This window comes from Crocuta crocuta, unplaced genomic scaffold, assembly GCF_008692635.1.
Source record: "Crocuta crocuta isolate KB4526 unplaced genomic scaffold, BGI_CrCroc_1.0 scaffold369, whole genome shotgun sequence".
Classification (NCBI taxonomy): Eukaryota; Metazoa; Chordata; class Mammalia; order Carnivora; family Hyaenidae; genus Crocuta; species Crocuta crocuta.
Genome location: NW_027529441.1, coordinates 7,203,890 through 7,218,419, shown reverse-complemented (window position 1 = coordinate 7,218,419; position 14,530 = coordinate 7,203,890). Strand labels below are relative to the sequence as shown.

Below are 14,530 nucleotides of genomic sequence, written 5' to 3'. Positions count from 1 at the left end.
GTAGTCAACATCTATGTAAGTGTATACAATGGCCCCCATGCAAAAAAAAGCTTGAACACAAAAGTGGTAAAAAGAAGATGATGATTAGAGTGGAAGTTAAGAAGGAAATCATTGAGAAGTACAAACGAGGTATTCAAATGGCTGAAATTGCAAGACTTTATAAGAAGTCTACGCCTGTATCTCGTCTGCAGAGGAGGAAGAGAAAAAGGTGGAAAATACTTCACATCAAATGAGATCAGGGAGATTTGTAAAATGTTGGAAACAGTACAAAATTTGTAGAAAACACCACCCGAATAAGGCTGTAGCAGTGTGAGAGATGAATCAGTTTGAGGACAATGCAATGTCTCATTTCCGTGAAATCCTCAAAGGAGGCAAAAATGTCATTGGATAGGTTTCCTGTTAAAGTTGCGTAAAAAGAAAAAGATTCCATTGAGCCAAGAGATAGCAGTGATTCTGTTAGTGACAGTGAAAGTTGTCCTACACAATAACCCTCTTCTCTCTCATCTCCCTCACACCAGTCATGAAGGTCTTCAAAGGTAAGTTCAGGTTAATTTGTTTATTTTTTATATTTTGTATTTTCTTTATTATTTTGTATTATATTATAATATAACATATATTATATTATAGTATTATAACCTTTTCATATGAATATTTTTGGGTTATGGAATGAATGATCTGAATATCCATTATTTCTTATGGGGAAATTCATCTTGATACACAAGTGATTTGGATTCCAAGCATGTCTCCCTCACTTTCTCTCCAAAGTGATTAACTTCATTTAAATACCATATACATGTTTCAGGTACGTCTGGTCACTTCATAATTTAAAAATATTATTCTTTAAATTTTATCCTGCTCCTTTGATTTAGTTATTGTTCTTGAAAATTAGTGTCATTGCATCTTAAGAAGATTTCTTATCTGCTTTCAGTATGAGAAATAGAGGAAATTCTAGTTGAAAATGCGTATAATGACTGATAAAAACTGAAGTTATCTAGTTTGCTTATTCCTTCCTAGTTGGATCTGGGCCATTAGGTGATCTGAAATGTACTTTAATTAGTGACATACTTATCTTAATAATGAAACTATTAGTAATTTCCATATAAGCAGGCCATGGAAAGCTAGTTATTGCTGAAAATAAAATACTTAACATCGCAAATACTTAGGCTACTTTTATCCTGAAACTGTGTTTCATGGTTTTGTTTGTTTGCTTCACAGACTTAGTGTTTATCAATAAAATCGAATGGAGATTTTAAAAATGAAATAAAATTGCCTATTATTATGTTAGAAAACTTTCAAGACCAAACTTTTTACCTTTGAACCCAGCATATAATTATTTGCTACAAAAGTGTAGAAAACAGCACAAGCACTCACAATTGGAAGCCAAACTTCTTATTATATTGTCATCAAGTCTAAGAAATTTGGAAAATTAGGTTCTTTTTAATGTTCAAAACTGCTTTTATGTTTCAGGTTAAGCCAAAACCAGCCTATTTATTTTCAACGTTTCAAAGATACTATGCTTTCAAAACAAAGGAGATTCCAGGCATGTTCTATTTGGTTTTACAAAATAAGCACTGATTGCACAATACATTTAATTACATTTAGATATCATTTGTAACAAGGTAGTCATTACATATTATCTATTAATTATACTTCATGATTGTATGAGATAAATTTAAGTTACATGTTGACGATTCATGATATGAAACATCAAATTATCTTATTAACATTTTTCCCCATCGAGTTTTCTGCATCTGTGATTATTTCTGTGCAGAGATAAGCCAAATTTTTCGTGAGGGATAAAAGCAGTAGTTAGCAATACAAGATACTTTCTAATGTCCAAGGGATATAAATTAAGATTCCAATAAATCCATCACACTTCAATATTAAAGTAGTATTTACTGAATTACCATATACATGTTTTATTACCAATGCATGTTTCATTAATATAAAAATAATTATGAGAGTCTGTAGGTACAGACTGAGTTAAGATGTGATTTTTTAATGTACAAAGGAAATGAAAGTAACAAAGCTTTATAATAGAAATTAGACTGTCTTAAATATAGAGGGAAACATTTTACCTGTGATTTCAAAAATTGTCTTATTACCCAGATTGTACCATTATCCTAGTATACTTAGAGTCCTAAAACAAGAATAAGAGAGCTACTTTATTATCATCGATTCTGAGGCCAGCAATAATTCCTAGTTTGTACCTAGTAGGGTATTCTTAAGGATTGTATTGACACACAAGAATTAATTGAAACACATTGGTTTCACTCCAGTTAATATGAAGAACAGTATATTAAAATAAAAGCATTTTTTAAGTAAGTTTTTTTCTTAAAAACAGAGAACAGAGGGTAGATGGGGATAGGGGAGAGGGGAAAATGGGTGATGGACACTGAGAAGGGCATGTTTGGATGAGCACTGGGTGTTGTATGTAAGTGAAGAATCTACTCCAAAAACCAAGAGCACACTTTACACACTATATGTTAGCCAATTTGACAATAAATTATACTAAAAAAAGAAACTTATTATGTCTAAACTTTACTTTCTATTATGCCCTAAACCACTGATGTAGAATAAAAAAAAAAAAAAAGCTAATTCCTTTGAAAAATAAAAATAAAAACAGGTCTTTTAGTTTCTTCTGTATGGTAGATTAGAAACGTCTGTAAACGCCTTGTGACTCCTCTAAGTGAGAGTTGGAATCACATGTTTTTCCTCTCCTTGAATCTGGGCAGGTCTTAGTGAATTCTTAGCCCAAAGTAATGTAGCAGAACTGATCTTTTAGGAATTGCAGGGACTCTGCCAAAAACGACATTTCAGCGTGGGCCTGGGTCTCTTGAAATACTTTCTCTAAAAGTCCTGAATTGCAAGGTGTGAATGCCAATTACCCTGGAACCGTCAACTGAGTCCAGCCAGACAGCTTTCAACCACAGAGCAAACCAGATTATCCAGACCCATCTGCCAAGTGAATCTGAAGAGTGACCTCTATTGGTGCCATGCAGATTTTCTGATCCAGACAATGATGATCTATAAGAAATGTGTGGTTGTTTAATTCCTCTGGGTTTGGGGGTTCTTAAATAAAACAATTTCTTTCTTTTTTTTGGAGGATTGGAGGTTATCCAGGTTAGCTATGTAGGAATCCACCAGGAACACTTGAAAATATCGTACATTCCTCATATGCACAAATGTTTACAATGGCTTCATTTCTATACAGTGGTCTAATCATGCCTTTGTCACAGATCTAACAATTACTACTTGATTTGGATTATATCTGGTAATCTGCTCAGAGAAAGTGAGGAAAAACAGGTGAGGATATTTTTTTTCATTTTAAACTCCAAGTAACGCATATTATACAATCACAGAATCTTCATGTAAACTGATACAAACCAATTTCTGGATTACAAAGAATGTAAACATATGTGTGGGAGTGGGTGTGTGTTTATGTCACAACAAAAATTTCATGGCTTGACATATATGTAGGTTAGTTTCGACAACATTTCTATCTTACACATACTTTTAATAAATTACTACATTGTTTTTTTTTTAAGATGATGTTCTGGATCCTTCTAGCCAGGCCTACATTTGTGTCAGCTTTTAGAGTAACTTCACCTATTCCGACCTCTCAGGCTTTTGAAAATGCCTATTTCTAAGTTTAGATAGTGTATAAATAGTTTCCTTTGTTATCTTATGGGAGAGGTGTTTTCAAATGTTTTCTAAAATACAATAGTTCTCCTTATCCACCCAGGGGTACATTCCAAATCCTCAGTGGATGCCTGAAAACATGGATGGAATTGAACCGTATATATACTATGTTTGTCCCTATACACACATACCTATGATAAAACTTAATATATATATTAGGCATAGTAATTAATTAACAACAATAACTAATAATAAAATAGAACCATTATAACAATACACAACAAAAGTATTTTGAATGTCATTTCTCTCTTTCCCAAAAGATCTAATTGCATTGTACTCACCCTTTTTATGATGATGATGTGCGATGATAAAATGTCTATGTAAGGAGATGCAGTGAGATAAATGACAAAGGCATTGTCATGTGGTGTTAGGCTACTATTGACCTTCTGACTAGACATCAGCTGGAGGATGATCTGCTTCTGGAATGTGGTTGACCACTGAAACCACGGGAAGTGAAAACTTAGATAAAGTGGACTCTTGTATGTTAATAGATAGACGTTGGAAGAAAGGTAATCTATTCTGGTACTGGGTGCATTTATTGATGATATGTAGCATTTTTATGTGTAAGGAAGTATATGCATGTAATATTTTAATTTGATCTACTTATATCGACTATATCCCTATTCACATTTCCATTTACAATTAATATGTTAACATACCAAGTTATTGTATTTTGTCATGAAAAAGCCATACCTTTAAAATACTGTAAATGCCAGCAACAAAGTCTCTGAGATCAAAATTGAGAAAATAATCCTGTATCATTGATGGAAAATGACTTCTTTCACTATAAAAAATAGTTTGATGCAAACTTCAGTCAAAACAAAGACTTTAGCTGAGATTAGAACTGTTAAGATTTTAAAATCATAATAATGGAATCTGTACAGGACCTTACTTACAGTGTATACAAGCTAAGCTCAGTAATATTCAAATTACTATCTCCATATTAAAATGCATACATTGTAATTACATCCTGTGAAGCTACTGCCTATACCTAATTGGGTGGCTGTTTTCAAACTATAGATAAACATTACATCCTTTGAATAGTAGGGATAGAAGTTATTAGAATAACTTTATTTTATAACACATTTCATTTATAACATGCTGTCATTTAGGCTTGATACTTTTTTTAATTTTTAAAATCAAAGAACAATTCTAGGTATAAACTAAGTTTTCATTAAACTAAATTGCATAATAATTTGTGTGACCATAGGGAAGCAACAAAGTATAAATTTTAACTGACCAAATATTTCTGATTCAAATAAAACATATATGTCCTTTAGAAAGAAAAATAGTTTGTACACTATAAAAGAAAATTTACATGAAGAAAATATTAAATTTTCAATTTCAATTATAGTGACTAAAAAGAGGAACAGCTGTTTGGTAAAATTATCATTTTTCTAAATTGAAATCACAGTGAAATACATGTTTATAAAATCTAAAACGAGAGTGAAGAAGATGTCACATTGCCCTCACCCAGTGAGCTTTGTTACATTTGGGATCATATTCTCAAAACCTGTCAAAATGTCTCACTTTTTATATTTAGATGAAGTTGTTGATTTATGAATTATGATTCAGCATATTTGGAAAGTTAATATCCTATCACTTCAGTTATGAGAACGATTGTTAGGGCTTCAACTGAGCTCTGAAAATGTACACTTATACCCACAAGCCTTGGGCAAGAATGCACTGGTGACAGTCTCATCCAATTAATTAACAAGTTTCTAAGGAATCGTTTATCAAGTGCATTTTTGTGTTGGAAGGTATTCTATCACTCTAATCAAGTGATAACTGACATTGTAAGAAAGGCATGTCAAATAGCTTAACAGAGAGATGAAACACACAAACTAGATAATAGACTGGAAGAAGTTATTTTAACCTCGAAAGATAAATAAAAATATGGAAAAACAATGTTAAATTTAAGTTAATGTATGTAGTCATGGCTAATGTGGTCATTTCATGACTAATTCCGGCATCGACCCAGAAGAAGAGTTTTGAGAATAAGGAAGGACTTTCAACGAAAGTGCTGAGAATTTGTTGTAAACTGGCAAAAGTTAGGCATCGTTAGAGTCTAGAAGCCTGATTTCCAGAAAAAAAAAATGGAAAAGGAAGTCACAAAAAAATCCCTAAAACACTGAGGCAGTGAGATCTACTGATGACCTACAAAGAAAGAGTAGATTTTACCATTGCAAAAATTGGAGCCAGAAGTCAGTGAAATATTGTTTCCAAAGTGTCGGGGGGAAGTAACTGTTAAATTGCAATTGTTTACTTAGGTCAACTACAAGTTAAGAACGAATTTGAAATACCATTTTCTTTAAATTTTGTTGTTGTTATATGGACACTTGAGAGATTCTAATGAAAGGTATGGACTTCTGCTCTGGCTAATACATGTGCATGCAAGGATTGCATGAAACTTTAAATTTGTATATGCCCTGAAGCCTCTTCTCTGTTCTAGAGCACATTACCTGTGAATCAAGCTACTGTAGTACGTATGAATACACATGATATATAAGAGAATGTATATACTGAATATCTATGCCACTTTCTTTAGAACCCTGTAGTCCTTTTTTTTTAATAACCTGTTCTGATTTTTTTTATGTGTTTTTGAGAGAGAGAGAATGGGGGAGGGGCAGAGAGAGAGGGAGACATAAGATTGGAAGCAAACTCCAGGCTTTGGGCTGTCAGCACAGAGCCCAACGCAGAACTCGAACTCACCAATCGCAAGATCATGACCTGAGCTGAAGCCGGAGGCTTAACTGACTGAACTACACAGGTCGCCCCACCTATACCAATTTTATTAAAGGTACCATCCATTACTTCACACTTATGCTAACACAATCCATAGACTTACGATATATTTCATGCTTTCTTCAAGCACTCTCAGATACTGGCACTCTCAATTTCCACTAACTCAAGTAAAGGATACTTGCCCTAGATTCATATGTAGACATGCAGATACATAGTCTTCAGAAGCCAGACAATATAATTACTTGTTCAGGGCAAGGGATTATCTATCTGTTCTCTTCTGTTACTAGTAATAGCTTTTGACATTCCAAAATATAAATCCCTAGTTTTTTTTAAAGACAGAAACTTACAAGGAACAGTTTTCATTTTGAATACATATACAACTCAGAATGGCAAAAGGATCTATAAAATTACTCCCCCCCTAGCCATTGAACACATTTTGAAATTGAGACACCTATAAGGTCTTTGGTGCAATAACTTTTTCCCCAGTCTTTCCACCCAAACTGACTGGAGGGTGAGAATTGCACAAGTGCTGATGGCAGAGGTCCTGGAACAGACTGCTGGCTTGAATAGTGTCTCTGTGTCACCAGTATCTGGCTATTTGAATGAGGACTTGTTTCAGTTTTCAGATATGCTTTTTACTTTGTGAATATTTAGCCTCACTTTCCCACCTGCAAATAAGAATAATGATAGTAAATACTTCTAAGATGGTGGTCAGTATCAAAGGTTTACATTATTTCTATCATTTATTACAGTTGCTGAAATAAAATAAGTACTCCCAAAACTGTCATCACCCATTATTATTAGTGTAAATACCTACACAGTCATATTCTATTTCAGATAGAAGAACAGCTCAGTTATTTCAAAATAGCATTAGTGTTGACTATGTTATAGAATGAGTAAATTTTAAAGGTAACAAATTTCAACTAAATAGAATAAATTTACTTATACACAAATATATCTTAGTTTGTAGTTTGGGTAAGTAAATATACAACTTGGGAACTACTCACACTTGGAAAAGTTTTGAGAAAAATATTTAAATATTACTTAAATTATTAGTATTACCTATCAGAAATATTTAAATATTAAAAACGTTATGGTACATGTAATGAAAAGCTATTGCCTACAAAATTTCAAATCACAAATTTCTTGTCTTGTTTTACATTTATTCATATAAAGAATAATAGTTGAATTAGAATTTGATATCTAGAGGCACCTGGGTGGCTCAGTTGGTTAAGCAATCAAATTTTGGTTTGAGCTCAGGTCATGATCTCATGATTTGTGAGTTCCAGTCCCTCAAAGGGCTCTTCACTGACAGTGCGGAGCCTGCTTGGAGTTCTGTCTCCTCTCTCTGCCCTGCCACCACATGCTCTCTTTCTCAAAAAAGTAAATAAATAAACTTAAAAAAAAGAATGTTATATCTAGCTGAAATCCTAAGGGACTTAAACGCTGCAGATCAAATTATACACTGAACTGGCTAAGATAAACTAAGAAAAATGTCAGTATTTTAAGGCATTTATTTATTTTTTAGAGAAATGGAGAGTATAAGTGGGGGAAGGGCAGAGAGAAAAACAGACAGACAGAGAGGGAGACACAGAATCCAAAGCAGGCTCTAGTTTCTGACCTGTCAGCCCAGAGCTCTACATGGGGTTCGAACCCATGAACCATGAGATCATGACCTGAATCAAGTTGGATGCTTAACTGCTTAACTGACTAAGTCCCCCAGACACCTCAAAATGTCAGGGTTTCCTTTTTAAAAAAAATTTATTTATTTATTCATTTTGAGAGAGAGAGAGAGAGAGAAAGACGTGGAGAGAGAGAGAGAGAGATTGAGAATCCCAAGCAGGTTTCCTGTTATCAGTGCAGAGCCTGATATGGGGCATGAACCCATGATACGTGAGATCATGAGCTGAGCTGAAGTCTGACACCTAACTAATGAGCCACCCAGGTGTCCCAAAATATCAGTTTTGAATAGACATGTTTCACATTTTCTAAAACCAAGAAGCAAATCATATAGAATTCTCTCTACTATAAATATGGAATTTCTGGCAATTAAAGAAAGTAAATTATATGCAATATTCTTTCTTTAATATTTAAAATTTAAAATTATTAATAAGCATATCAATGCATATAATTTTGTCAGATAAATTAATGCATGTGTCATATACTGTATTTATTATATTAACATATAATTTATTTGTAAAATATAAGAAAATAAGCATGGGAGACAAGAGCAGAAATGGACTATTAGGTCTTCACCAAGATAAAAAGTTTCTGCACAGTGAAGGAAACAATCAACAGAACTGAAAAGCAAACTTTTGAATGGGAGAAGACATTTGCAAATGATATATCTGATAAAGGGTTAGTATCCAAAATATATAAAGAACTTACCAAACCCAACACCCAAAAACAACCCAGTTAAGAAATGGGCAGAAAATATGAATAGGCATTTTTCCAAAGAAGACATCCAGATGGCCAACAGACAAATGAAAAGATGCTCGATATCATTCATATTCAAGGAAACACAAATCAAAACCACAATGAGATACCACTTCACATGTGTCAGAATGGCTAAAATTAACAGCACAGGAAACAACAGGTGTAAGTGAGGATGTAGAGAAAGGGGAACCTCTTACACTATTGGTGAGAATGCAAGTTGGTGTAGCCACTCTTGTAAACAGTATTGAGAATCCTCAATCACACAAAATCCACTTGCTGAAATTTAAAATTGGTTCTTTTTGTTTCAGGTTCAGTTAACTGGAAAACACTTCCCAGGAATATTGATCCTTTTTATATAAAGGGGTTTTATTTCAAGTATTTTTTTTCCTTTTTCTTATTTGATTTTAGCTTCTCTTATACTTTTTAAAAAATTTTAAAGGTAGAAAATATTTGGTGCAATAACATTAATTTTTAATGTTTGGTTTTCTTTTCTTTTAGAGCATAATTTTTATTCTCCCACAGAGATAAAAATATGACAAAAACTAAGTATCACTTTTGAAATTTTAAGGGTTATGTTGAAGATAAATTATTATTTCTTTGAATAGAATCCCTGCCAGAGTAACAGTGAAGTTTATAGAACTTGCTCTATAGAGATAGAGCAACCCACTCTTTTCCTCATATACAAAATTTATATTCACACACAACTATACTCTAAGAAATACCAGTTTTGCTTAATTTAAAAGTAAACTCTGGAATAGTATTGGATATTTTTTACTCTATAATTATTTATTAAATACTCACTATGTTCTGAACACTATTCTAGGTGCTGAGGCTACAGTGAGGAACAACAAATTCCCTCAGAGAGATCAAATATTTAATTTCCAAAATTAGCTTTTCTCTTTCTTTCTCTCCTTCCTTCCTTCCTTCCTTCCTTCCTTTTTTCTTTCTTTCTTTTTCTTTCTTTCTTTCTTTCTTTCTTTCTTTCTTTCTTTCTTTCTTTCTTTCTTTCTTTCTTTCTTTCTTTCTATTTTCTTTCCTTCCTTCCATTCCTCCCTTCTTTCCTTCTTTTCCTTCCTTCCTCCCTTCCTTCTTCCCCCCTTCCTCTCTCCTTCCTTCCTAGTTTTCTTCCTTCCTTCCTTTCCTTTTCTTTCTTGTGAAAAGAATATAAAACACTTTTCTTCAAGATTTCCTCAATTCATCTATAAATTGAACTAGAGTATGAATTTCATTGGTTACACAACTGTAACAGTATTTAGCAAAACACATATTGCGTTCTAAATTTAAGTGCAAACATTGCTCACAAAGTATCTCCTTATGTCAAAAATGGAAAATCTAAAATAATACAAAAATATGATTCTATGTCAGGAAGTTATTCTAGACAGCTTCAAAAATGTGTGTAAGACAAATGGGTCTTGATTCACTGTATGTGATGGCCTATTCAATTGACTGAGATAAAGCATGTTAACAAACGCCAGGGGTTTATGGAAAAACCTGTACTTGTGTAACACATGCAACATTTAAAGTGCTTAATCAATAGGGAAGAGATCGTGAAAACAAATTCTGAAACTTGCTAACTAATAGCAATAGAAATTGCTTCTTTTTCTCAACATTCTACATTTTCACAGGTATAACATGCATTTTCCTCCTCCAGACGTTAGAGGAAATTATTAAAAATAGTCTTGGGGAGGACAATTATGAACAATAATTTATTCTTCATGGCATTTTATTAGGTTTGACTAAGCTCAAATGAATCTCATAAGAAAAGGATTATAATTTTAACTTATAATTTCTCACAAATTGGATTACATGAAGGCTTCCTCAAAATTCTAACATAAGAATAAATACTGCATCGTTCAGTATTTTTAGGTAGCTATATGAAAGAATGATTTTCCTAAGGGTACTTTCACATTATTTTAAGATCTTCAATGTTAGTAGCATCATTCCTTCTGAAACTAAGGATGTATGCATCCCCTTTAGTGCATTGAATCAGAAGCCAGCGTAATCATTACCTATATCTCAGTTATAACTGCATAGTTTGGTGTAGAGCACATGTGTGAAGAAAATGATCTGTCTGATCTCCATTATTTGGAGATATGGTTGAAACTCTTGAAATGAGTACACTGAATAACTAATTTTATTTTTGTTTTTAAATGTTTAGTGAAAACTTAGTTTAACTAGGACAGAATACAGGTAAGTGTGCCTGATAAGTGTCCTCTTCCAGAATGGAAACCATTAAAATCCAAAACTTTATCAACTAGATGGTCTGGTCTAAATTTGCCTTGAATCTCTGATCACTCATCTTGATTTTGATGATTACATGTGCTTGGGATTTAAATAGAAAAATCTTGGGGCGCCTGGGTGGCTTAGTCGGTTAAGCGTCCGACTTTCGCTTAGGTCATGATCTCGTGGTTCGTGGGTTCGAGCCCCGCGTCGGGCTCTGTGCTGACTGCCAGCTCAGAGCCTGGAGCCTGTTTCAGTCTGTGACTCCCTCTCTCTCTGACCCTCCCCTGCTCACGCGCTCTCTCTCTCTCTCTCTCTCTCCTAGAAATAAATAAAAAACATTAAAAAAAATTTAAAAAGAAAAATCTTTTGATGTTATTCATCTTATAATGTTTGGAACCAACAAATATAAGCATATACTTATTTTGTGATGGGTACAATGCACCCAGAATCAGGATATTATTAAAACAGAAGCATTGTTTCATAAGTTGTAATTAAATTTAACCAGATATAACATTTTTATTTTATTACTAAATAATAAGTATACTGAAAAATACAATGAATTTAATACTTTTCTTATTTTACATAGCCATTGGAAAAAATATATATACTCAGTTCACCTGATTTTACATATTCCTTTTTTAAGCCAGATCTTTTGTGTTTGAGCTTTATAGATAGACATGGTGCTCTGATTGATAACAAAGATATTGTTAGAGAGAAACATTTCCAAATGTAAGAGCAGGTCCATACTATTTTTTTTTTTTTTACTTTATATTACCATTTCTCTATATCCTGGTCCATAAAATTGAAAAAGTCATATTTCAGGTAAGTCTAAAGATTTTAAAAACCTCATGTGGCATGAACAATGAATGTTTTTTTTCCCAGAAAGTTATGGGATTTTTTTTTACAGTAATAAACATGATTTAGAGATTCACAACAGAACTATAAAACAAATAAGTGATAAAAGATAGTATGAAGCTTTGCCAAGTTCTACTAGATGTCAGCTTCTTTAAAAGAGGACTCCATTTGGGGACACCTGGGTGGCTCAGCCAGTTCAGCTTCTGACTCTTCAATTTCATCTGAGGTCATGATCTCACGGTTTGCAGGATGGAGCCATGCATCAAGCCCCACCTTGGGCTCTGCACTGACAGTACTGAGCCTGCTTGGGATTCTCTCTCTCCTCTCTCTGCCCCTGCCTTGCTCAAGATCTCTTGCTCTCAAAATAAGTAAATAAACTTTAAAAAAATTAAGCTCCATTTTGTACAAGCTGATGAGAGTGAAAGTAGAGGTCACCTATGCCAGAGAGTCATTTGACTTTATATCTTCCATCTGCCTCTGCCACCTTGCTCCATAGCTGTTTCCCAAAATAACCAGAGCTGTGGCCAGGAAAACACCCATTGTCCAAGAGTAGTCAATTACTTGCTGCTTCCACTCTGGACACATCTGAGATATGCTGCAACTGTGACACATCTAAGTAACAGGTGTGTGGCATTTTCAGAAGATGGCATGGTCCTCAAATGAGTTGCTGGTATTTTACATTGGCAAAATAACTTCATTTTACAGATCGGAAACAAAACTAAAAGCTGATTTTTATGCATTTCATTATTTTAGAATAAAATAAGTACATGCTGTTGTAATAAAATTGTCTTTAATCACTTTAAAATAATTTAGCATATTTTTAAAATAACAATTCATCAGGTTTTTAGTGGATAATGATTTGTATTCAGAAATGAACTAGCTTTTGTAAGGACAGAAAACAATACATATAATGTGCTTCCTGCTCAAAGGAGATTGTGATCAAATTAGGCTTATAACATATTTATACAATAATTAAAGGGCATAAATGAAATAACCACATTCCAATTAAAAGCAGGAACATGAGCAATAACTATCAGTACTGTGGTGGATAGAAAAGTTATTAAAAAGTTAAACCATGGAATCCGGTTTCTGAGATACCATGGAATCATTTGATTTACAAAGCTCAAAAAGGAGCTTTTAAGAGGTATTAAATAACTTTTAGAAGTTATTAAATAACTATTAAAAAGTTAAGTAGCTTAAATGATGCTTAGGGTTTCTGAGATACAATGGAATCATTTGATTTCCAATGCTCAAAAAGGGGCTTTTAGTCGAAGAATTACTTATAAATATATTTTCATCTAAAATTCTGGAAATTTAAGAATATCTGAGTGAGAAATAAAATACTAATTATTTGATTAACAAGTTTTATAAGGATGTGCTTACAGCCTACAGTTTGGAATATAAAATAACTTTATTTGGTAATTATACTTGTGTCATACTTTACATAATAGATTATTTTCTGAAAAATTCATTAACTGAAGTTCACTTCAGTGAGTAATAGTTCATATACATGAGAAATTTTATATATGAAGTGTGACATAACATCCACTATTATGTACACAATTCTGATTAAGAATGGACTTGCCTTGGGGCGCCTGGGTGGCTTAGTCGGTTAAGCGTCCGACTTTCGCTTAGGTCGTGATCTCGCGGTTCGTGGGTTCGAGCCCCGCGTCGGGCTCTGTGCTGACTGCCAGCTCAGAGCCTGGAGCCTGTTTCAGTCTGTGACTCCCTCTCTCTCTGACCCTCCCCTGCTCACGCTGTCTCTCTCTCTCTCTCCTGGAAATAAATAAAACATTAAAAAAAAAATGTTAAAAAAAAAAAAAAAGAATGGACTTGCCTTTCTTCTTTTCTGGGTGGCTCAGTCAGTTGGGTGATTGACTCTTGATTTTAGCTCAAGTCATGATCTCAGTGGTGTGGGATTGAGCCCCCTGTCCAGCTCTGCACTGAGCATGTAGTCTATTTAAGAATTCTGTCTCTCCCGGGGCGCCTGGGTGGCTTAGTCGGTTGAGCGTCCGACTTTCGCTTAGGTCATGATCACACGGTTCGTGGGTTCGAGCCCCGCGTCGGGCTCTGTGCTGACTGCCAGCTCAGAGCCTGGAGCCTGTTTCGGTCTGTGACTCCCTCTCTCTCTGACCCTCCCCTGCTCACGCTGTCTCTCTCTCTCTCCTAGAAATAAATAAAACATTAAAAAAAAAAAAAAAGAATTCAGTCTCTCCCCTCTGCCCCTCTCCCCCACTCTCTCTATACATATACGTATAAAACATAAAATGACCTTGCCTTTGTATTTTATTTTATTTATTTATTTTTAATTTTTTAATGTTTATTTTTGAGAGACAGACAAAGCACAAGCAGGGGAGAGGCAGAGAGGGAGGGAGACACAGAATCCAAAGCAGGCTACACACTCTGAGGTATCAGAACAGAGCTTGATGTGGTGCTCAAACTCAGGGAGAGTGAGATCATGACCTGAGATGAAGGCAGACACTTAATCAACTGAGCTACCCAGGCAGACCAGTATTTTAAATATTGATTTCAAATATTAGGTACACTACAAGAAGAAAAATCTATTTTA

At 34.0% G+C, this 14,530-nt stretch overlaps 1 long non-coding RNA gene across 3 annotated transcripts in view; it reads left to right on the top strand.

Moving 5' to 3' along the window:
• Window positions 1-459: 459 nt before the first annotated feature.
• Window positions 460-14,530, top strand: part of LOC144228405 (uncharacterized) — a 63,716-nt gene continuing 49,645 nt past the window's right edge. For 2 of the 3 annotated variants that reach the window (XR_013334183.1, XR_013334181.1), the window contains exon 1: window positions 466-536. This is a non-coding gene — a long non-coding RNA (uncharacterized LOC144228405). Of the gene's footprint in view, window positions 537-14,530 lie in introns of all 3 variants that reach the window. The other variant, XR_013334182.1, reaches the window with a different exon arrangement.